General features: G+C 42.0%; 1 protein-coding gene across 1 annotated transcript in view; it reads left to right on the top strand.

Moving 5' to 3' along the window:
• The first annotated feature begins 9 nt into the window (after nt 1–9).
• RAB20 (RAB20, member RAS oncogene family) overlaps nt 10–14,704 on the top strand; it is a 28,029-nt gene continuing 13,334 nt past the window's right edge. Inside the window, exon 1 of the mRNA XM_014306634.2 lies at nt 10–78. The gene's annotated coding sequence lies outside the window, so the exon portion shown is untranslated. The remainder of the gene's footprint in view (nt 79–14,704) is intronic.

Here is a 14,704-nt window from a genome sequence, read left to right as displayed (position 1 = left end):
GGCCGGTCAGCCCCGTCGGTGGCTCCTTCTACCTGAAGCAGTGGGGGCCGTACAACATCTCCATCTGGGACACCGCAGGTGAGGCACCCCCGGCACGGGAGCGGCACGGAGGGCATGGGGTCCGGCATGGCGCTCCCCCAGACCCGCGGGGTGTCTGCTGGCGGGCTCCCCTCCGGCTCCGGGGAGAGCGGCGCTGCCCGCGGCACCCCCCGTGCCCTGGGATGCGTAGGGCTTCCTTTTCCCTAGTTTTGGCTCGGCCCTGCTGTACGAGCTGCGGGGTGGGTGCCGTCGCTCGGGACAGCTTCGCTTTCCGAGAAGCGGGGGCAGGAGATGGAGACGTGATCCCTGCGCTGCCCCGGAGGCGGCGGCCGGCGCCGGGAGCCCTGCCCCGCTGCTTATCGCCTTGTTTCGGCTCTGCGGTGAAGTCAGCCGCCTGAATCATACGGTTTGGCGGTAGGACAGAGTCCGAAAAGAGACACGATTTTGACGGGCCATAAGGGGTCTTACAACTGCTCATCTCTGGTATTTTTGGAATAGCTTTGCGAAATGTGGATGTGCAGGGAAGATTGCGGTGCCTGGTTGCCTTCTTTTACCCGAGTAGATGGCTACTGGGCGCAAGTTCAGTCAGGAATTAGAGAGGTTGCAGCTTCTCCCTTCCCTTTCTCACTGAGTTCACCCCTTCTCGTTGTGTGCTGTTGAGTTTGATATCAGCTGGTGTCAGACTTCCAAACGCGTGCTGCCTGCCAGCCCTTCAGACGTGGCGTTCCCCTTCCCCGCAGCTGCAAGGAATTGGTGCACAAAGAGCACGGGCTGCCGGCCGCTCCTGTCTGGGATAGCAGCGAGAGGAACAGCCAGGCAGCATCTCTGGGATGCAGGACTGAGAGTGGGCTGTGGTTTGGAGGCCTGGGGTGGAGGAGGTGGGAGAGCATGGACCGGACAAGTGGTTTGTGGTCTCAGTCATATGAATGTCTTAATGTCTTGGTCTTGATTATTAAGTCAGGAAGCTCTCCTCTGTCACGTAAAGGACCAGAGTGTCCTGCAAAATTAAGTCAATGGATGCTCTTGCCTTTAAATTGTTCTTTGCAAATATAATCTTGTTCCATTTTTTTTATGTAGTTGATTTCCTGTTTAGCTGGAGTTTTAAAAACTATTTAGTGGCAACATGAAGAATGCAGGTTATATGTCCTTGTGAAACTTGAGGAGCTGCAGTGTCGTGCAATATTCCAGTTTCCTCTTGATGAAATTTTGGAGGGAAGTTCATTTGCTGTGTCACTTCATGTCACAATCTAGTCCAAAATAGCTTTTCCTGTGTCAGGAATTGAGAAGGAGGAAGGGGAGACACGAAACTGCCAAAAAGTTATACAGAAACACTTCTGGGAAGTGTGGGGAGGAGGTGTTTAAGAGCTTTTTCTTGCATTTGGTAATCTGTTACTATCATGAAAGCTCTCTACCAGTAGCTCTGTTTTAAATATACTTTCTATGTAATTTGCAGTATTTTTTTTTAAATCTACTTCAATTTTGGAGTTTATGTGTTGTACTATGGGGAGTCTCTTGTGGGTAGTTGCTGCTTGTTTCTAGTAAGCCAGACCCCTGTGGGTGATTAGCAGTGGGCTTTATTTCAGTATTTCAGCAGAAAAACCATCTGTCTTGGTGACATTGTTCCCTAGAAATTTTCATGACATTCTTCTATTTTTTTAAAATCATACATAATAAAATAAGTCCCTCCAAGGCTTGTCTGCTGGTTTTAGAGCCCTTTTTGTCAGTCATTTATTCTTATTGTGGTATTTTATTTAGTGTTAATTGAGGAACCAGGTTCCAGTTGTGTTTGGAATCTGGAAAGCTCCAGAGGGGGAATCTCCATGTGCCAGATGAAGCAGCCAGGTGATATCTGTCTCAGGACAGTGCAAGTGTTCAGAGCTCAGCAATCGCTTCCCCAGTGGCCACAATTCCCTCTGCACCCTGGAGCAGGGCCCCTGCCAATGCACAGCTCTGCAGTAGAGGTTCCTGCTGCTCAGCAGCACTTCTGGAGCAGAGTTGCTGAAGCTCTGTTTGCAGAGCAACAGTTGAAAAGTGTTGCTGTGTTGTACCAGGGTGGCATAACACATCTTCCTCATTCTTCTCTGTTGCTGGAGGTCGCACTGAGCCTGGCTGTCTCCTCTCTCTTGTGTTTCAGGGGCACACAAGGGCTCTTGCACCATCTCCCAGTTAATTTGTGCTCCTGCAGAATGATGGAAGTTACCAAAACTTGGGCTAGACTGTTGGGTCCTGTGGGTTTTTGTTTATTAACAGTTCTCATTACTCTTGGAATTAATAGAAGCTCCCAGGGCACACATGTGCTTTCTGCTGTCCTGGTGAAGAAGTAAGGGTCTTTGTTGGTACTGTCACTCTGGTGTTAAGTCACAAGGGGATTCAAAAGTCAGTGTTATTTGTTTATTTTTATTTTTTGTGGCTCTTATGCTTTTGCTGGGCTCAGTGTGTCTGGAGACCTTGGTTTGCACCTCTTATCACTCTGTGGTCTCACTGTCTTATCTCTACCAGGTGGGTACCAAGTAAGCTTGGAATGTGTAGTAAGGAGGAGTTTAAAATTTAGCTTTTTTTGTCTGTTTATTAACCTGATGTTGCTAACTACTGAATTCTTGTGAAGCAGTTACAGGGTTATCAAATACTGATACATTGTTTTCTTTAGTTATGTATATGTACAGCTATAGAGAAATCCAGCAACAATCAGTCATCCGGAAGAGTTGAAATTCTTTAGCACAGCAATGACAAGAGCGTGGATCAAAGTTTACACCCATGCCACCTACCTAAATACTGAGTGCCAGCTCAGGATGTCTGTCTTAATACCTCAACAGCACTTTATACAAGGTATGATGTAGAAATATGAAAGATTTGGCCTAGAAAAATTAGGGTATGCATGGCTACTGTACTAGTTCAATACATAATAAAACAAGGTAAACTGGAATACATCTTCTTTTTAAATTTTCTCCATTCATATTATATTTAGTATGTGAATGTATGCTTATTTTTGTTGCTTATGAGCATTGTTTTTGGGGCTTATCTCCACAGAAGTCCCCTATGTTTTACTTGCAACTCAGATTGTATGGTTATTTGTTTTTCTGGTATGGGGTGGGCATTTGGCTGTAACAGTGCAAGCTTCAATACAATGAAGCTTCATTCTTGTAATACAAAGTGGTGTTTGTGCACACTTAGACTTTAGTGATCGATGAGAATATCTGCAGTAGTGGTGATGGATCAAAAGTTAAGTATGCATGGATACTAGTACAAGTGTAATTGCTGATTTTCTGAGGTATTTAAAGTGTGTGTCATTTTCACTAATCACTCTGTCGATTTTGCATTACTTCCTGCTCTGAATTTAGAAAAATCTCATTTTCCTAGGAAGAACTAAATTTGCTTACCACAGTGCTTAAAATGTGCATTTCTGTGTTATCTTTAATGAAATGAATGTGCACACCTGACCTGTTCTACCAAGTTAGATTTGAAGTGTAAATCAGTTATTCTAGGGAGGAGTCTTAGCTGTAAATTCACACCCCTCCTTATCTTGGAAAAATCAGCTGCTTAGTCTAGTCTAAATCTTTCATGTTCTTATCCACAAGCCCTGTAGAATGGGTGTGCAGAAGTTGTCAGACTTGATTGTTTTTTTATGTAAATGCTCATCGCAAATAGTTCAACATCTCCTGTTTTCCAATTTGATGATTAAGAGAGGAGTTATTTGGAAGTTGCATTCAAGTCAAGGAAACATATAAGCCCCAGATGGGGGAATACTTGGGAGAAGTATCATATGCTTGCCATGTTCCAAAGCTCTCCTTTTCCTAGCCATCTGCTTTTGGCTGTTTTTCCATTGTCAGAGGCTTGGATAGACAGTCTTGTGTCTGACTTAGCAGGGCTTCTGTTGTATTTGTGGTTGGTGCACAGAATTATTTGCTTCTTATATTCTGATGCAACAAATTACATTTATTGTTTTCTCTTTGGATCAGTTAATTCAAAGGAACTGAAAAAAAAGCATAAACTGTACAAATAGAAGTAACTGTACACTTTTGGCATATTTTAAAGAGCTAGTTTGCTGGATAGAGGCCTAGTCTTTAAAGCATTTAAGTGCATGCTTTGTACTAGTTTTTTGGAGTAGTTTTTTTCTGCCACAAGGAAAGTAAGCAACAACATCAGTAAGACCTTCCTCCTCACACAAAAGGATTGAGGGTTGAACACTCAGGATGTCAAAGCTATATATATATTTCTGTGTGTGTATATACATATGTGTATATATAAATATATTTTCTAGGCAGTGCTGACAGCAGCTGCAGAGTAATCCAAAACTTCCTGCTGGGTGCTGATGGCATGTAGCTCAGAGCTAGCATGTAATCTTTTATGTCTGGCAGCACAAAACCTGAAGTTTTGAGGGTCTTGGTCCTATTCCACCATTAAACCTGGAATAATAACATGTTGTGGCTGCAGCTAATGATATTGTAGGAGTTTTTAGTTGTTCAGGCATGTTTGCTGATGCCTTGATATTTCAAAAGGTAAACTTTTGAAATACTTTTTCTGTTTGTTAAATTTCAGTCTGAAACTTTTGAAATACTTTTTCTGTTTGTTAAATTTCAGTCTCTTTAAGTTGACATTTGTTCATCTGACAGAGAAGTGGTTTCTTAAGGCCAGCAGCAAGGTTTCTTAATTATTAGTGGCCATGTCCCCTGTGTTGCTGGCATAGTATTAGAGCAGTCAACTGGTAAATGAATGACCAGTATTTTAGAAAGTTCACATCAGGATCCTCTAATTCTATTTTAAGAGACTGAGTTTTGAACTTGCTAGCAGATATTCATGCAGCATTATAAAACATAAAGGTTAACTTCAAGGAAAGCAAACTTTCCTTCTTTTCCTTCTTCTCATCTTGAACTATCTGTCAACAAGGACTGACTTGATTTTTTTTTTAAATTCTGTGAATACTCGGTTCATATTTTTACATCTTCCAACTATTTATTTTTACCTGCATATATATATATATATATATATATATTTAACTTGTCAGAGCTAGTATATTTAGGGACAAAGGAGGTAAACATAGCCTAGAAAAGACTCTTCTGTGCCTTGGGTCAGCTGCAGTGTATCTGCCTAATGAGTGCTTACATCTCTTGTGACTGGTTTGCTGATGTCTGATGTTAATCAGTGCTGGTGAGCACGTGTGGATTGCTCACAGCTTCTGATCTCTCACTGCTGGGGTTTCACAGGCTGCAGTGCCGGCAGCTGCCTGGGCTCAGCTTTCTCGGACAAGGTGTCAATGTTTAGCTGGTGAGATGTGTTAGATTCCCCCGGTAAAAAGGATTAGGTTCCCCCCTTGCTTAGTTAGGCTTTGAGGGTTTTGTGGGTTTGGTTTTGTTTTTTTTTTTTTTTTTTCCACAATTTATCTGTGTTAATGAACACTTCCTTATGCACACTGAGTCAAAGAATATCTTGAGCTGAAAGGGACCCTTAAAGACCAAGTCCAGTTCCCTGCTCCTTGTAGGTTTACCAAAAACTAAACCATTAAACCGTGTGACCAAGAGGGAGCTCCTTGAACTCTGGCAGGCTTGCTGCTGTGGGGAGCCTGTTCACACCCTCTCAGTGAAGAACCTTTCCCTAATGTCCAGTCTGAACTTCCCCTGATGCAGCTGCACTTGCCATTTCTTGGTAAAGGCGGTGAATCAGCTTAGTTCTAAGGCAAACCTGAGATGGGGTGTGGCTTGGTTCTCAGAGTGTGAGATCAGCCCAGGAAGCTGGAACCAAACGTTGCCCTATGTGGCGAACAGTATGCAAATTGTCAGTAGGTAGGGCAGAAACGTGGTCCTTCATCATATTGAAACAGAACAAAGAGGAGGATTTAGATGGCACATTTCCTCACACGTGAACACTGATAGTAGCTACACTGTTTGGTATTATTCTGGCTTTGACTTTTGGAAGTAGAGGATTACAGCAGGGAAAAGGAAGCTGCAGATGAGATGGTTGGGTGGGTTAGTTGGACATAGGGGATATCACCTCAAAAAGTGTCTTGTGTATTGGGGACCATTAGTGAGGAAGGCTGCTGAGTGTACCTGTGCTCAACAGGTGAGAACTAAACACCATAGAGGTTGGAAATCATGGAGAATAAAATCCCTTAAGTCTGTTGCTGGTGAATCATGGCTTGGGGGCCAGTTACCAGCAAGAGTCTTTGATTTTTAATTTTTTAAATAAATTCTTAAAACACTTTCCTTTCTGCCCTTGGGAAAATTATTTTGCAGAATATTATGTTGTCCTCAATTAGTTCATGATTGGTGTATGTAAAACAGTGATGGCTGAGGACCAGTGCCTCATACACACATGGTGTGTATGGCTTCCTTGAGATTACTGTGTATGGTTATAAGCTGTATATTTTCATATCTCACAAAGGAAACCATAAGAGTGGAAGCTCAAAGGGACAGAAATTCCTGAAGAGAGTTCACTGTCAGTGAGTTCTGCATCTAAAGCCTCTGAAGCAGATTCAGAGGAAGGAATAAAAGTTTAAGCTGTAGACCATCCCTGGAAACATGGTTTTGTTATTGTGAAACAGTGCACTGGATTACTTTTTTTGTTTTTTTGCAATGAATGTTTCCTGGAAAGAGCAGAATAACTTGGGAGGTGATTAAAAATACGAAGAAATAATGGAAGAACTGCCTGGGAAATGTCCTGGAAGAAGTTCTATTTTCTGTGTCCAGCAATTTAAAATACAGTGATACACAAGTAAAGTCAAAGGTAACAAATTCACTGCAGCTGAAAGTGCTTTTGTATGGAAATTAAGTGAAAATACAGAAATACCTTGTCAGAGGGAATCATGAAAAATACATATCAAAAAGAAGCAGAAGACAAAAGTAACACAGTTTATTCAGCTATAGCTAACTGAATTTATTGAAAGCAGAATTTAATTTCTAGTGTGTAATTTTAGTACTGTCTTGCAGAGGCAAGCTAATGGGGAGGTTATGGCACCTCGTGAGTACTTGATGCAGGCTAAGCTAAATGTTGTGTGTGAACCTCTGTGCTACCTTCTGTGTTCCAGCCCCCACGTTAAATCCCCACTTTGCATGTGGTATTTAATAATAGTGTGCAAAGTGACTGAGCTGTTCTAGCCCAAGTGAGAAAGTACTCAGCAGTTTGAGTAGGACTCTCCCTGAACAGTCTCAGTGACCGGAGGTGTGCGCTTGGCTGAAGCTGACCAGGATTGTGCCAAGGCATTGTCGACAAACATGAGCAACTTTCAAGAGGACTTGAGTTTGTTCAAGTTCTCGAATTGACTAAATATGCCATCTTTTAAAGTCACAGATTCTAGGCTGGAGCAATATGGAGAATCTTCCTGATGAAGAGTTTGTGCCTCTGGCATTGCATTTTTCTTCCCTGGTTACTGAAGGAAGAGATGTATTTTGCGGATGTCTGTCAAAATTGACTCAACAACTGAAAGATTAGTTTAAATACTGTCTGCTTTATGCCAATACTGAAAATGTGTAAGGGAGGGGAGACATGAACGAGAGGAATGGTTAGTAAAACAATGTAAATGCAGTGGCCAAGCTGCTCACAAAAATTGCATATATATGGAAATTCATCTCCCTGGTGAATCAGGAGCTGGTAGGAGAGATTGTAGAAAATAAGGGTGTCCAAGAACTGGATTATTGACTTCAGTTAAACTGGTGTCCTAGAGGGTATATGCAAAGGCATAGGTGTTCTGGGCATGAAAACAAATTACTAATGCCCTGCTGCATTCTTCAGCTTGACTTTGTGAAATGTATGGATGAGCTGTCTAAGAAACAACAGCTCTTTCAGTTTGAGCATGAGGGGAAGAACACAGGGATGGGATGGGAAATGTTTTTCCCAGTAGTTCTCTGTCTAGCTGAGTAAATAGTATGGCACAGAACAGCAGAATGCTTTGCAAACTGTAATGTAGAGATGAATGTATGCAAAATAACACACATTGATTCAATTGTCGTGGTATGGTGTTTTTTTGGTTTTTTTTTTTTGTTTGTTTGTTTGTTTTTTACTGGGGTGCAGTCACATTCTGTAATGGAGAACAAATAGGTATTTAAAATTAGTATTGTATGCCCAGCTGCCTGAACTTAGGCAGTCAGGGTTGTGGTGTCTTTCTGTTGACTATGCAATTAACTGTTGCTCTCAGCTGGAAGGAAGGGGACAGTGGATACTTAAAATACAAGTGTGGGGTTGGTAACTGGCTGCTAGTTGTTTTACAGTTACTACCTTGAGTGATCATGTATGGTGAGTACATTTCTAGTTTCACCTCAGTACGTGCACATTATGGTGATACAAATATCAGAACCAGGGAAACTCCCAAGCAGCCTCACAGTGCCTTGGCTGAGTTTCTCCTGATACTCTCTGGGCTGGTTTGAGTCTCTTTACTTCACACTGCAATCACATTTATATCTACATGAACTGTTTGCTTCACTGCAATTGCTGTCTCGTGTTGAAGCCACTGGCCATGTGAGCTTCCAAGGGGCAGTGTTTTACTGCCTGAACTGAAGGTACACTTAGTAATCCCTCATCTGAGTCACATTTTGCTATTGCAAAATATCCAAACAAATAACCTTTGTTTGGGTCTCCATCTAGAAAAATGCTGAGTCTGTGGTGGATACGTTTGGAGCCATTAAAAATTGTGGAATAGAAAGAATATTTTCTCTTCCAAGTCTGAATGATTTCCTTTCTTCCAGGGAAACACTGGGTACAACATCCAGGGGGTTGATCAGAAGGCATCAAAGCTGTGATAAATTCCTTTTCCTGTGTTTGATTAACTGTAATTTCAAATTCAGTACCTGAAGATATGCCTAGGAAATGAGATTTCAGGTTGGTGATTAAACTTAACTTATGCAAGTGTGCTGCAGAGAGCAGAGGTGGTCAAAGGAAGTGAGTGGGTTTTTGCTCTTAATTTGAATTCTTTACATAAGTAATTTGCTATCCTACATCACAGGAGATTCAGGATAGCTTCCTTTAGGGCAACCAACTCAATAAACATACAAGATTTCCACACCTACCTGGGTGTGGAAAGAAGGAAATCTAGCAGAGTGCTTATTAACATGGTTTTTAAAAGGAGATATCAGATGTGTTTGTGAATTTTCTAGTATATCTTCCCATCTCTTAGGAAGCAGGTGAGAATGGAAGTTGGCTTTGCATGGGCCATCAAGAAGCCATTTGTGGAGGATCCCTGCTTAGAACCTAAAGACCTGTGTGAGCATTTGATGTAGATACTTCTTCCTGTTCCCTCAGCCTTTCTTTTTGATACAGTTACATATTTTCTATACTGTTACATAATTTAATATTCCTAACTACTGCTTCTGTACTTCAGGAGATTCTTGCAAAGTACAGAGAAAAGGTGTTGTCCGGCCATCCAACCACTTTTATATACTTAGTTTAAAAATAATGGTCTTCAGTGCAGTTGAAATAAAAGGAAATTTTTTTTATTTACATTCTGCAGCTGATGACTACTTAGGATTTTTTAGTCATATATAATACTCAACCATATATATTTAAATATGTGAGATTTTTGTTATGAAAGGCCTCAAAAAATCATTATCTGTTCTTCATCATGGGATCTGTGATCTGGGCATATAAATCTGTACATCTGTTGTTCTTTTCTTAATTGTCGAAGGTAGAAATAAGGATCTTGTTAATATTCTAGAGGTTTTTTTTGTTTATATTCCACCTATCATTTGCTCTCAAAAGATTAATTCATTCAGAAAAGGGAGAAATTACCAGAATCTGCAGTGGCTTATAGGTACAAAAATAAATGAAAGTAAAAGTTGTGTGTAGTTGAGTCAGCATCTTCCAAGCCTCATAAAAGGGATCATCAAATCTTGTGGTTTGCTGCAAGTGAGACTTGGGTGTTTTAAACAAAACAAAAAATCCCCACTGGTATAATGAGTGAATTTATTTCTAATTTTTTTGCCTTCCTGATGCAGGCTTTTGCTTTTTAAAAAACTAAATCTCCAATTTTGTGAAACTAAAAATGTCTCAAACTGCTCAGCTCCTCCAACCCCTATCAGTATGATTCCTTCTTATTTTCATTACACTGTAAGACTGTCTTTAGGACATGAGCTTTCCCTCTTGCAGCAGATAGCTGTATGTATGACATTTGTATTGTTTCCCTTGTCTCCCTTCCTGTTCTAGTGTTTTGTCACGTTGTTCTGTTTGACTTCTTTTTTCGCTTCAAGTCTTGGAACCACAGTGGAAGTGGAATAGTTGTCTTCTCTTTGAGTGGCAGAACACTTTGTGACCTAGAGATACTGCCCTAATTATGGAAGAGAAGGATGCAGAGCAAGCAAATCAGTGAGCAGTTCCCTTTCTGCAAGCAGCTTCCCCTCCTGGCAGGAGGGTTGCATGGGCCAACACTGGTCAGTGGTAACATTGCTCTTGGGAGCTTATTTTGTTTAGAAGGTTCAGAACTGAATGGTTTATGATTTTTAGCACTACTCCCTTTGTACCAGGTTGGAGAACAATAATGAGATGAGATTATGTACCATGCCTCTTGTCTGATTACAGTTTCTTTAATTCTCAGATTAATGCTCCTAAACTGTGGATATTACGTATGCTCTTAAGTGTATAGGCAGAGAAACTGGAAGGAGAATTGAAAGGGAGAAGTAGTGCTGGAAATGTAAAGGCCATTTGTTTATCTTAGTTAGCATAAATTGTGAAAACACAAGTCATGAGTCCTGTGATAAAATTATCTTAATGTTTTGAACAAGTTTTAAATACATTCCCACAAAACCCAGGTAGCAGCACTGTCTGGCACAGCCTCCCACTTCTGATCCTTGCTGAAGGCAGCCCACTGGATAACCAGAACTGCCTCCTGCTTTTGACAAATAGCAATTATTTAGAAGCACCCCATGAAGAAGATTTCAACTGAATAGAAACTGATGGTAGCTGGTAAGTAATAGAAGCAGTTATAATTTTCTTCAAGGTTAATTATGCATGAATTCATTGCTTGTGTTCTTAGTTGAGAACCTGCCTATAAATCATTGTAAATGTTGAAACAAATAATAATGAGTGAGCCTAATTTTATGTCCCATGTTATTAATATGAGTTTCTCTTTAAAAAAATAAAACAGTAGACTTTTAAATTCAGTTTGCAAGATCCATGGCCTTTATTTCTACACATTTAGCAAAGTTTAAATATTTTTCAAATTGTTGATGAGTGGTGGTTTGAAGTTAAACTCAGCATTACAAATCAGGAGCTAGCATATAGTTATCTACTGTGCCTCAGTTCCATTTCACCAAAAGATGATTTAACCTTAAATAAGAGGCACTTGCCAAGTAACTGCAGGGGCAGACCAGCAGTGGGGATCTGATACGCAGAGCTTCCTGAAGCATTTCAGACAACTTTGTTTTTTGTTATGTGTGCAAGAATCATTCCTCACTTTGGAAACATGTGACACAGAAGGTCACTTCTTACAAAACAGCCTGCCAGCTCTCAAGTGTGTTTTTGTGTGACCTGGACTCTGTTTCTTGGAATGTGAATGTTGTGATTTGAAGATACCTTTCCTTCCCCCTCCTCACCTAGTAGTGATCAATGATAAATACGAGCGTTTAGCTGCTGTCTTGCACCAACTTCAGCTTTGTAAAAGCTAGGCCTCTAGAAGAGCTTCTAGTTCTCTTCTTTCTGTCCTCTACTCCTAATCAACCTGGAAACATACTGGTAGGATAAAAGATTTATGGAAGTAGTGTTTGAGGGCTGCCTACATATGAGCCTAGTAATTAATTTTCTCTTCAAAAGGAAGTGTGGCCAATATACTTGGGTCCCTCTCTACACTGCAGTGCCCCATGCATGTACTGAACCAAGCTGTGCTGCAGCTGTGGAAGAAGAGAATGGTCTCTGGCTGTGTGGTAGGTTTGGAAGGTGCGTTACTACAGATATGTGGCCTTCCAGACTGATTACTGAAGGCTAAAAATCTCTTGCTTCTGGTGGCCTGATGCTATGGTAGAAATGGCCTGGACATCCCTGAAACTGTCTAAATACTGAATTTCTTGCAGGTTCTTGAAAGCCTCTGGCTGATGTCCTGGGATGACCCTGAAGTAGAGCACTGAGGGGTAGGGCTGGGTTCTGTTGGCCTGTCTTTGTAGTGCTTTTGAAATATTAATGGAAGGAATTATCATGAAAGTGAGGCTGATGGAAAATAGGCACTGCCATAGCTAATGCTCTTGTAAATGAATATGGAATGGTTTGGGTTGGAAAAGATCTTAAAAACCATCTAGTTCAAACCCCCTGTCATGGGCAGGGATACCACCCACTTGATCAGCTTCCTCAGGCCCCCATCCAGCCTGTTCTTGAACACTTCCAGGGAGGGAGCACCTACAGCCTCTCTGGGCAACAAGCTCTGAAGCTCTCCTGTGGGTCTGTGGGAGAAAGTTAACTTACTATGTTACCATGTGTGACTCCCTTTGGGTGGATGTGCACAAAAGAGTTTGCAGCTGCTTCTTGATGGTTTGGCTTCCTATACAGGGCAAAAAGAGAAATGACTGACAGCCAGGAAGCAGAAATACATATAATATGTTTGGGATTAAAGCAATAATATGGAAAAAGAAGAATGTTTCTAAAAGAGTAGACCATTTAATTTTATGTATGGTTGGATACAAAATTTAATCCAAAGAGGGTCTGCAATGAGTAACAAGAAAATCTTTTTGTAGTCTCTAAAATGTCAATTCCCTTAATTGAGATATTTATTAAGTTTATGGTGTTTCCTACTCAAAAAAATGGTGTATTGTACTGATTGTCTTGGTATGTATGTTGTTAACCCTTCTACAAAAAGTCCTTTGGGGAATTTTGGTTTTAAAAAAGAGGTTGTAATGAGCTAAGGCTATAGCAAAGTATCTAATGAGGAAGTTAAAAAACCTAACTCAGCTTAAAACAGGAATAAAGAATGAAGAAAAACAGGAAGAATTTCTTGTCTGTGAGGTAGTGGGCAGACACTGACTTAATTCTCTGCTGAGAGCTGTCAGGAATGCTGACAAGTGGTAGAATTTCAGAGTGCTCATTGAGATACATTTAGGAGGACAACCTTAACTGAGCTCCAAGCACCCTCTTGCTTACTCTGCCCCATGGGTACGAGGGAGACAAGTGTGGGAGTAAAAGTGAGAAAAGTTGTGGGTTAAGACAAGGACAGTTTAGTGGGTAAACCACAAGTTGTATGTGCCAGCAAAGCAAAACAAGGAATCCATTCTCACTTCTCATTGGTAGGCAGTTGTTCAACCATCTCCAGGGAAGCTGGGCCCTATCATGTGTAATGTTGACTTGGGAATATGAGCACCATCACTCTGAACATCTCCAACTTCCTACTTCTTTCCCCCAGCTTTATCTGCTAAGTATGGTGTGGGATATCCCTCTGGTTAGCTGGGCCCAGCATTCCTGGCTGCATCCCAATTTCTGGTGCACCCCCAGCACCCTCACTGGTTGGGTGATGTCACAGAATCAAATAGGTTGGACAAGATCTCTGAGATCAAGTCCAGCCTTTGAACATCACCATGTTAGTTACACCCTGACACTCAGTGCCATGTCCAGTCTTTCCTAAAACACCTCCAGGGACAGCCCATTCCAATGTCTAATCACCTTTCTGTGCAGAGATTATTCCTTAATGTCCAACCTAAATCTCCCCTGGTGCAGCTTAAAGTCTATCTCCTCTTGTCCTGTTACTGGTTACCCAGGAGAACAGGCTGACCCCCACCTGGCAGCACCCTCCTTTCAGGTGATTGTAGATGGCAGTAAGGTCCCTGCTGAGCCTTCTGCTCTCCAGACTAAACAACCCCTGCTCCCTCAGCCTCTCCTCGCGGGACATGCACTGTTGACCAGCTCTCCCAGGTCCTTTTCTGCTGGGCCCCTTCCCAGCCACTCTGTCCCCAGCCTGTCCTGCTCCCTGGGGTTGTTGCTGCCAAGTGCAGGACCCGGCCGTTGGTCTTGTTGAACCTCATGCCACTGGTCTTGCCCCATTGATCCAGCATGTCCAGGCCCCTCTGCCAAACCTTCCCACCCTCCAGCAGATTGACCCACCTTGGTGTTGTCTGTGAACTTGCTGGAGGTAGATTCAGTATCCTCATCCAGATAATCCAAAAAGATAATTAACAGGATTGGGTCCCCCACTGATCCCTGGGGATACCATTAGTGGCCAGGTGGCTGCAGCACAGTTCAGCACCATGTCCTGGGCCCAGCCATCCAGCTGGCTCTTAACCCAGCAAAGTGTGCTCCTTTCCAAGACAAGGGCTGCCAGCTTTTCCAGAGTATGTCACTGGAGGCAGTGTCAGGCTTTGCTGAAGTCCAGGTAGGCTACATTGTCTTTCAGCACACAGGGATGGCCTGCTTGGGTGTCTTCAAGATTTCTTTTATAAGGTATGTATTGGTTAAAGTATGTATTATCTATTAATTAAAGTTGAAATATGCATTGAAGTTTGTGAGAAACAGGAAATTTTCTAATACTGTGCTGCTCAGCAATAGCTAAAGTGTGTTATCTATGCAGTTTCCTAAATCAGCAGCACAAATCCCAAAGCACAGCCCCATGCTGGGTACTGTGAAGAAAATTGACTGCCCCAGCCAAACCAGCACACCAGGCTAATCTGCCAGTTCCTTATTGAGCAATATAAAACCTCCAGTAAGTGTGGAGTGACCTCCTGGCCCTGCAGTGCCAGTCAGACCGTGCTAAAGTACGCCTGGCCACGCATTCCTG

This window comes from Geospiza fortis, unplaced genomic scaffold (genome assembly GCF_000277835.1).
Source record: "Geospiza fortis unplaced genomic scaffold, GeoFor_1.0 scaffold192, whole genome shotgun sequence".
NCBI lineage: Eukaryota > Metazoa > Chordata > Aves > Passeriformes > Thraupidae > Geospiza > Geospiza fortis.
Note: the sequence above shows the minus strand (reverse complement) of the source record. Positions and strands in the feature narration are given on the sequence as shown.